The 9,058-nt window shown below is 48.8% G+C and overlaps 4 long non-coding RNA genes across 4 annotated transcripts; all 4 read left to right on the top strand.

The window, feature by feature from the left end:
- Nucleotides 1-990: 990 nt before the first annotated feature.
- Nucleotides 991-2,040, top strand: LOC136305465 (uncharacterized). The gene is made up of 7 exons (XR_010725340.1): nucleotides 991-1,036; nucleotides 1,131-1,172; nucleotides 1,268-1,316; nucleotides 1,407-1,448; nucleotides 1,539-1,673; nucleotides 1,781-1,860; nucleotides 1,938-2,040. It is a non-coding gene; the product is annotated as an uncharacterized lncRNA (long non-coding RNA).
- Nucleotides 2,041-3,246: 1,206 nt separating this feature from the next.
- LOC136305471 (uncharacterized) lies at nucleotides 3,247-4,607 on the top strand. Its single transcript, XR_010725346.1, has 4 exons — nucleotides 3,247-3,388; nucleotides 3,477-3,613; nucleotides 3,713-3,792; nucleotides 3,870-4,607. It is a non-coding gene; the product is annotated as an uncharacterized lncRNA (long non-coding RNA).
- A 241-nt stretch (nucleotides 4,608-4,848) lies between these two features.
- On the top strand, nucleotides 4,849-5,200 carry LOC136305470 (uncharacterized). Its single transcript, XR_010725345.1, has 3 exons — nucleotides 4,849-4,932; nucleotides 5,011-5,052; nucleotides 5,151-5,200. It is a non-coding gene; the product is annotated as an uncharacterized lncRNA (long non-coding RNA).
- An 8-nt stretch (nucleotides 5,201-5,208) lies between these two features.
- On the top strand, nucleotides 5,209-6,361 carry LOC136305469 (uncharacterized). The gene is made up of 5 exons (XR_010725344.1): nucleotides 5,209-5,332; nucleotides 5,430-5,474; nucleotides 5,577-5,620; nucleotides 5,706-5,746; nucleotides 5,831-6,361. It is a non-coding gene; the product is annotated as an uncharacterized lncRNA (long non-coding RNA).
- The last annotated feature ends 2,697 nt before the right edge of the window (nucleotides 6,362-9,058 follow it).

Raw genomic sequence — 9,058 nt, 5'->3', positions numbered from 1 at the left:
ACTCTGTGTCTTTTGAGTGTCTTGTATTTCATGTCATTTTCTGTGGCTTTTCAAGGGGCCATCAAAATCCCGGCATCATTTTTAGCATCTCCGGTCCCTCAGTTCCTCGGCCAGGCGCCGATACCATCAAACCATCGACTCGGGAGCTCAGGCCAGCATGGGAATCGTATTTATTTTCAGAAGCATCCAGTTTACTGTCTTTTCAGGTCTTGTTCTGAGCTGTACTGACAGCCAAGCACCACCACGATCCATTCCGGTGGATTAGGACTTGTAAGGATGCAAAGCTAGGGAGAGGATTCTGACCGGAGCATTCTCAAGCGTCCATCTTTGAGGTTCTTGGGATAATTCATCCCCTTAGCATCTTTTTTCCTGCAGGTTTCTCTGAGCCCGGTCAGCTCTCCATCCGTCTTACCTCGATCATCTCCTCCCGAGTTCTCTCGGTCCTCAGGGTCATTCCTCTCTTCGAGATTTTTTCTTTCCCTGTCCCGTCTCCTCGTTTGTTGCGTCTTGTGTCACGGGTGTGGGTGTGTATTTGGCCCAGCGCTGCTCTGCCCTGCCCTGTAGCACAGCTGGGTGTAGGGGTAATAGGACAAATTTGAAGTGCAGGGTCTATTGGCTTCTAGGTTCTATCTGTAGATTGACACAAGATGCCTGGTGCTGTCAAGTTATCCTTCCGCCCTTTGAGTTTTGTCCTAACTTTCTTTCAGATGCAGACTGATTAAACCTGTGGCAGAGCAGCCCCTATCGGTGGAGTCGGTTCTCCCGAGAAGGTCAGTCTGAGTCGGTCTTTGCAGGGGAGGTGTAAATGGTGGCTCTGTTACAGCCCTGACCTTTGTCTTTGTTTTTAGGAGCTAATGCAGGATATTGGCAGTCCAGAAGAAGCGGGCAAGGTGAGCATGGACCGGTGAACAGAAGCAGTTGTTATTTCTCCGGTGTCAATTTCTGGTGCAACTCTAACCATCCACTGTTGGGTTTTTTTTTTTTTTTTCGGGTGGTCTGGTTTTGAGATGTCCTGTTTGTGGATTCCAGCGGCCAGGTAGGTGTCAGCTTACGTCAGTTGCAGTTTGTCTTTGCAGGGGCAATGTAATTGGTGCCCTTGTTACTGCCTGTTTCTTTGTCTCTATTTTTAGGAGGTAAAGCAGGATGTTGGCGGTGAAGGTGAAGCGTGCAAGGTGAGCATTGATCTGCGGACAGAACCGGTTGCTGTTGCTCAGGTCTCAGTTTCTGGTGAAAATCTAATATCTGCTGTTTGTTTTCTTATTTTTAGGTGGCCCGCTTGTGAAATGTCCCGGTCGTGGATACCAGCAGCCAAGAGGGTGTGTGCTTAAGTCAGTCCCAGTTTGCCTTTGCCGGGGCAGTGTAAATGATGACTGTGTTACAGCGTTGTTTTTTGTCTTTTTTTTTAGGAGGTAAAGAGGGATATTGGCAGTCCAGGTGAAGTGGCCCAGGTGAGCATTGTCCGGTGGATGGAAGCAGCTGTTATCACTCAGGTCTCAATATCTGGTGCAACTCCAAGGTTGTATTTTTGTCTGTTTTAGGCAGTCTGCTGTCATTATGCTGAAGTCCCTTCTCCAATGTGGTGATGGACCGGGTCCCTCTCTTTGGAGCCCTTCAGAAGCATTACAGGACTGTGTGATCAAGCCTCGATTTCTCCGTTTGAAGCTGCTTTCCAGGTAGTCTTTGATAACGGCCGAGGAGTCGGGGAGGCAGGGAGGACAGGAGGAGCGAGGGTCCTCTCAAGTATCAGCAATGTCAAATCCCTTGTCTGCTCTTAATCCAGACCTACGCCCTGACGATGCCATCACCCTCCAAGCACGGCCGAGGCAGCGGGCCCGAGCACCCGGGCGTTCTCAAGAGGCGGTGGGTAGCAGAATTGTTGGGTTTTGGGCAATGCGGTGCTAAGACCACACAGTGATGTTTGCTTTTCTTTATTGCAGGTGACTAAGAGAGAGCAACCTGGTGTTAGCAGGAATTTCCCTGAGGGAGAGGCGGCCTTCCTTTTCACCTGCCAGGATTCTGCATCTCCAGATGTCTGAAAGATAAGTGGAGGGCTCCGAGCCATGGAGGGGATGAAAGCGGGGGGCCGGGTTGGCTTTCCACCAGGCGGGGGTTTGGAGACGGGGCCATCCAAGAAGCGGCCCCTTAGGCTTCCTACAGGGAAAGTCTCCCTTTTGATCTCACCACTGAGGTGTGCAGGGCAGAGCAGTCCCGGTGCTTGTCGTGTCCCCCGTTTGTTGCGCACTCTTTGTTTCATGTCTTTTGCCTTAGCCCTTCAAGGGGCCTACCAAAAACCCTGGCATCCCTCTTAGCCTCTTAGGACTCTCAGTTCCTCGGCCAGGTGCCGATGCCCTCGGACCATCGACTCGGGAGCTCGGGCAGGCATGGGCATCGTATCTCTCTTCAGAAGCATCCAGTCCAATGTCTTTCCAGGTCTTGTTCTGAGCTGTACTGACAGCCGAGCACCACCAGCATCCATTCCGGTGGATTAGGACTTGTAAGAATGCAAAGCTAGGTAGCAGAGTGTGACCGGAGCATTCTCGAGTGTCCTTCTTTGCGGTTCTTGGGATAATTCATCCCCTTAGCATCTTTTTTCCTGCAGGTTTCTCTGAGCCCGGTCAGCTCTCCTTTCAGCTTACCTCGGTCATCTGCTCCCGAGTTCTCTCGGTCCTCAGGGTCATTCCTCTCATCGAGAGTTTTCTTTCCCTGTCGTGTCCCTTTGTTTGTTGCGTCTTGTGTCACGGGTGTGGGTGTGTATTTGGCCCGGAGCTGCTCTGCCCTGTAGCACAGCTGGGTGTAGGGGTAATAGGACAAATTTGAAATGCAGGGTGCATTGGCTTCTAGGTGGGATCTATAGATTGACCCAAGATGTGTGGAGCTGTCAAGTTATCCTGCAGCCCTTTGACTCTTGTCCTAATTTTCTTTCAGATGCAGATGGATTAACCCTGTGGCAGAGCAGCCCCTGTGGGTGTCATCGGTTCCCCCGAGAAGGTCAGTCTGAGTCGGTCTTTGCAGGGGAGGTGTAAATGGTGGCTCTGATACAGCCCTGACCTTTGTCTTTGTTTTTAGGAGCTTATGCAGGATATTGGCAGTCCAGGTGAAGTGCGCCAGGTGAGCATTGACCGGTGGACAGAAGCAGTTGTTATTGCTCCCGTCTGAATTTCTGGCTCAAGTCTAACCATCCACTGTTGATTTTTGTTTTATTTCAGGTGGTCTGCTTGTTAGGTTGTCGTGGCTCAGGCTGGCAGCGGCCAGGTGGGTGTGAGTTTAAGTCAGTCCCAGTTTGGTTTTGCTGGGGAGGTGTACATTGTGAGTATGTTACAGCCTTGTTTTTTGTTTTTATTTTTAGGAGGTAAAGCGGGATCTTGGCAGTCCAGGACCAGCTGCCTAGGTGAGCATTGACTGGTGGATGGAAGTGGCTGTAATCGCTCAGGTCTCAATTTCTGGTGCACCTCTAAGCTTCTATTATTGTGTTTTAGGTGGTCCACTCTTCTTCTGCTGAAGTACCCTCTGCCATGAGATCATGAACTTGGGCACCTTTTTTTGGGAGCCCTTCAGAAGCATTACAGGACTGTGTGATCAAGCCTCAATTTCTCTGTTTGAAGCTGCTTTCCAGGTAGGCTTTGATAACAGCTGAGGAGTTGGGGAGGCAGGGAGGAGAGAGGGTCCTGTCAAGTTTCAGCACTGTCAAATCCCCTGTGTGTTCTTAATCCAGGCCTACCCCAGGACGATGGCATGACTCTCCAAGCACGGCCGAGGCAGCGGGCTTGAGGGCCTGGGCGTTCTCAAGAGATGGTGAGTAGCAGAATTGTTGGGGTTTGGGTGCTGTGCTGCTAAGATCACACAGTGATGTTTGCTTTTCTTTATTGCAGCTGATTAAGAGTGAGCAGCCTGGTGTTAGCAGGAATTTCCCTGAGGGAGAGCCAGCCTTCCTTTTCACCTGCCTGGACTCTGCATCTCCAGATGTCTGAGAGATAAGTGGAGGGCTCCGAGCCACGGAGGGGACGAAAGTGGGGGGCCGGGTCGGCTTTCAACCGGGAGTGGTTTTTGAGTTGGGTTTGGAGCTGGGGTTGTCCAGGCAGCGGCCCCTTAGGCTTCCTACAGGGAAAGTCTCCCTTTTGATCTCTCCACTGAGGTGTGCAGGGCAGAGCAGTCCCGGTGCTTGTCGTGTCCCTCGTTTGTTGCGCACTCTTTGTTTCATGTCTTTTGCCTTAGCCCTTCAAGGGGCCTACCAAAAACCCTGGCATCCCTCTTAGCCTCTTAGGACTCTCAGTTCCTCGGCCAGGTGCCGATGCCCTCGGACCATCGACTCGGGAGCTCGGGCAGGCATGGGCATCGTATCTCTCTTCAGAAGCATCCAGTCTAATGTCTTTCTAGGTCTTGTTCTGAGCTGTACTGACAGCCGAGCACCACCAGCATCCATTCCGGTGGATTAGGACTTGTAAGAATGCAAAGCTAGGTAGCAGAGTGTGACCGGAGCATTCTCGAGCGTCCATCTTTGCGGTTCTTGGGATAACTCATCCCCTTAGCATCTTTTTTCCTGCAGGTTTCTCTGAGCCCGGTCAGCTCTCCTTTCAGCTTACCTCGGTCATCTGCTCCTGAGTTGTCTCGGTCCTCAGGGTCATTCCTCTCATCGAGAGTTTTCTTTCCCTGTCGCGTCCCTTTGTTTGTTGCGTCTTGTGTCACGGGTGTGGGTGTGTATTTGGCCCGGAGCTGCTCTGCCCTGCAGCACAGCTGGGTGTAGGGGTAATAGGACAAATTTGAAATGCAGGGTGCATTGGCTTCTAGGTGGGATCTGTAGATTGACCCAAGATGCGTGGAGCTGTCAAGTTATCCTGCAGCCCTTTGACTCTTGTCCTAACTTTCTTTCAGATGCAGATGGATTAACCCTGTGGCAGAGCAGCCCCTGTGGGTGTCATCGGTTCCCCCGAGAAGGTCAGTCCCGGTCGGTCTTTGCAGGGGAGGTGTAAATGGTGGCTCTGATACAGCCCTGACCTTTGTCTTTGTTTTTAGGAGCTTATGCAGGATATTGGCAGTCCAGGAGAAGCGCGCCAGGTGAGCATCGACCGGCGGACAGAAGCAGTTGTTATTGCTCCCGTCTGAATTTCTGGCTCAAGTCTAACCATCCACTGTTGATTTTTGTTTTATTTCAGGTGGTCTGCTTGTGAGGTTGTCGTGGCTCAGGCTGGCAGCGGCCAGGTGGGTGTGAGTTTAAGTCAGTCCCAGTTTGGTTTTGCCGGGGGGGTGTACATTGTGAGTATGTTACAGCCTTGTTTTTTGTTTTTATTTTTAGGAGGTAAAGCGGGATCTTGGCAGTCCAGGACCAGCTGCCTAGGTGAGCATTGACTGGTGGATGGAAGCTGCTGTCATTGCTCAGGTCTCAATTTCTGGTGTAACTCTAACATCCACTGTTTAATTTACTTTCATTTTAGGTGGTCCACTTGCAAGATTTCCTGGTCCTGGATGCCAGTGGCTTGGTGGGTATCAGCTTGAGCTTTATGTATTACTGAGTTCTGTTAGATTGCGGTGATTGTGTTTTCTCAGTGACTCAGCCTGCTGTTTTCTTTGTGTCTTTGCAGGTGCTGCTACTGTCCTACACATGCCAAGGATTAGGGGCAAGCGGGTAAGTTGGCTTTTAGGCATTAGGGGTGATCCATAGGCATGGGGTGTGTAGCAGCATGCTAAATGTGTACCTTTTCCTTTTGCAGGTACCCTCTGGGTAGACTGTGGAGCCAAATCAGTATCTGAGGTGAGTTGGGGCAGAGGTGCTTGGAAAGCCTGGGGATTAGTTTCCTGTCACACAATTTTCACAGTTTGTACTTTGTTGTCTTAGGTATTGAGAGGAGGTGCGGAGCCTAAGTTTGGATACGGCAGTGCCGAAGTCCTTGGAGGATGGATTTTGTCCGCTCGTCTTCCAAAAGATAAGTGTTGGGGCTTGTGTTTGGGTGCAGGGGAAAGAACTTTGGAAGTGGGAGGCAATTTCACATTAGCTTAGAAGAGAGGGCCCTAGTGGGATGGGTCCCTCTGAAGTAATGGGAGAGGGTTTCCCCTCGGTCTCGCTGGAGCATTTGCCGGGCAGGGCAGTTCAGCATTCTAGCGTGTTTTGCGTCGTCAGCAGTCTTTGAGTCTCGGTGGCCTAGCGGACGTTTTCACCCGACGAGGTTGCCTTTCGTCCGGAGGCATCGCCACGGTCACCCGGCAGTCATCGCTTTCTTCACTCGGCTTCCCGAGCTTCTGGAGCGTCCTCTTAACAGCTTAGGCACTTAGTCTAGTGAGCAGTTTTGTTTGTATTGACTTGGAACTATGTTTGTCTTGCAAGTGACTATGTTTGTTTTGTATTGCAAGTGACTATGTTTGTTTTGTATTGCCAGTGACTCTGTTTGTATTGCATTGCCAGTGACTCTGTCTTGTATTGCATTGCCAGTGACTCTGTCTTGTATTGCATTGCCAGTGACTCTGTCTTGTATTGCATTGCCAGTGACTCTGTCTTGTATTGCATTGCCAGTGACTCTGTATTGTATTGCATTGCCAGTGACTCTGTATTGTATTGCATTGCCAGTGACTCTGTATTGTATTGCCTGTGACTCTGTTTGTATTGTATTGCCTGTGACTCTGTTTGTATTGTATTGCCTGTGACTCTGTTTGTATTGTATTGCCTGTGACTCTGTTTGTATTGCACTGCCAGTGACTCTGTATTGTATTGCATTGCCAGTGACTCTGTATTGTATTGCATTGCCAGTGACTCTGTATTGTATTGCATGTGACTGTGTTTGTATTGTATTGCAAGTGACTGTGTTTGTATTGTATTGCAAGTGACTGTGTTTGTATTGTATTGCCTGTGACTCTGTTTGTATTGTATTGCCTGTGACTCTGTTTGTATTGTATTGCCTGTGACTCTGTTTGTATTGCCTGTGACTCTGTTTGTATTGTATTGCAAGTGACTCTGTTTGTATTGCATTGCCAGTGACTCTGTATTGTATTGCATTGCCAGTGACTCTGTATTGTATTGCATTGCCAGTGACTCTGTATTGTATTGCACTGACAGTGACTCTGTATTGTATTGCACTGACAGTGACTCTGTATTGTATTGCACTGACAGTGACTCTGTTTGTATTGCACTGACAGTGACTCTGTTTGTATTGCAAGTGACTCTGTTTGCATTGCACTGCCAGTGACTCTGTTTGCGTTGCAAGTGACTGTTTGTATTGCACTGTAAGTCACTGTGCTTGTATTGCACTCAAAGTCACTGTGCTTGTATTGCACTCAAAGTCACTGTGCTTGTATTGTATTGAAAGTGACTGTGTTTGTATTGCACTCTAAGTCATGATGTTGCTGTATCCTACTGTATGACTTATGCTTGAGCTGCCCTGCCCTGGCACAGTCACAGTTAGGTAGAAGAGTTGTAGGGCTTTGCAGTTCATCTTTTTTCTGTGGAGTTTTGGGTAGAGAAGGTATGGGCCCTGAGGGGGGATGATGCCTAGCTGTCAGGTAACCACTTGTTGACCACCTGTCATTGTCTTGCAGGTCTCCGGGCAGGCTTAGTCTCTCTGTGGTTGCTGATGCTACGGAGTCTCTTGGAATCTACTGGGTAAGCTGAAGAGTGACTGTGTATGTCTGAGACTTGTCTGTCTGCTTGGGTTTGCCTGTGTGAGTGTGTGTGCTGACTGGTTCTAACCTTGTGTGTGTGACTTTTGCCTTCCAGGTTTTTCAACACATTTTAAATTTAGAATAAAAAATCCCCAGCCGGGGGGTTTTTTTTTTTTTCCCCCCGGCTGGGTTTTTTTTTCCTCGGTCCCGGCCGGTCTGCGAGGCGACGTTCATCGCCAAAGTTTGGGCGCCGACGGCCTAGGGACCGGGGTTTTCGTCAGGCAGGCTGATTTTTTCAGGGCTCCCGGGAACCACGTTCCCGAGGAGCGGTGCGAGTGTGTGCTGATGGTAGGGGATTGAGAGGTGAGAGAGGGTGGGTTTGTGTGCATGTTGACTGGTTCTAACCTTGTGTGTGTGACTTTTGCCTTCCAGGTTTTTCAACACATTTTAAACTTAGAATAAAAAATCCCCAGCCGGGGGGGTTTTTTTTTTTTTCCCCCCGGCTGGGTTTTTTTTTCCTCGGTCCCGGCCGGTCTGCGAGGCGACGTTCATCGCCAAAGTTTGGGCGCCGACGGCCTAGGGACCGGGGTTTTCGTCAGGCAGGCTGATTTTTTCAGGGCTCCCGGGAACCACGTTCCCGAGGAGCGTTGCGAGTGTGTGCTGACTGTAGGGGATTGAGAGGCGAGAGAGGGTGCACGGTGCGCATGCTGAAGGAGGTGTGTGCGGTGGACGATTGTTATGTTTTATGTGTGCTGCTTTTGTTTTGGGTTTCCTGTAACAATAAAACAAGATATAATGAGTGTTTCAGATTTTGAAAAATGGTTCTATTGTGTTAATAGTCATTTGGCTTGTATTGCCTTGTATTGTTCTGTATTGGCATTTGCTGCTGTATTTCAATGTATTGCTCTGTATGTAAATTGTAATTTTATAGGTGTGCCTATGGACTGTATCTGTATTTGCATTTGTATCTGTTGTTTCTGTATGTTTTGCTAAAGTGTAAAGAAACCCATTCATGCAATAAAAGCTGAATATACCCTAATAAAGATGCCCCCCTGCCCCCCCAATAAAGATACCCCGTGCCCCCCTCTCCCCCATTTGGCTCCTGTCTTTATTTGGTGTCAGAGTCATTTATTCTATTTCCTACCTCAAGGTAAGTCTATTTTCCTCTCTACACCTTCATGCTATTTCCTTTTCTGTCTAATTCTGCTTCTTTCTCTCTTAACTCTTAATTTTTCTCTGTTATTCTATTTCTAGATGTTTTTCTGTTTCTCTTTCTCTTTAACTCTCTTTTTCTGTCTGTTTTGCTTTCACTCTGTTTCAGTCTGTCTTTTGCTTTCACTCTAACTGTTTCACTCTTTCTCTCTCATGCTGTTTCTCTGTTTTTCTGTTTTGATTTCTATTTTTCTCTAACCCTGTTTCTCTGTATGTCTTTGTGTCTATTTCACTCTCTATTTCACTTCCTTTCTATTTCTCT

This window comes from Chamaea fasciata, unplaced genomic scaffold (assembly GCF_029207755.1).
Source record: "Chamaea fasciata isolate MVZ Bird 193981 ecotype frontalis unplaced genomic scaffold, bChaFas1.0.hap1 SCAF_430, whole genome shotgun sequence".
Classification (NCBI taxonomy): domain Eukaryota; kingdom Metazoa; phylum Chordata; class Aves; order Passeriformes; family Sylviidae; genus Chamaea; species Chamaea fasciata.
This window is presented reverse-complemented; position numbering and strand designations above follow the sequence as displayed.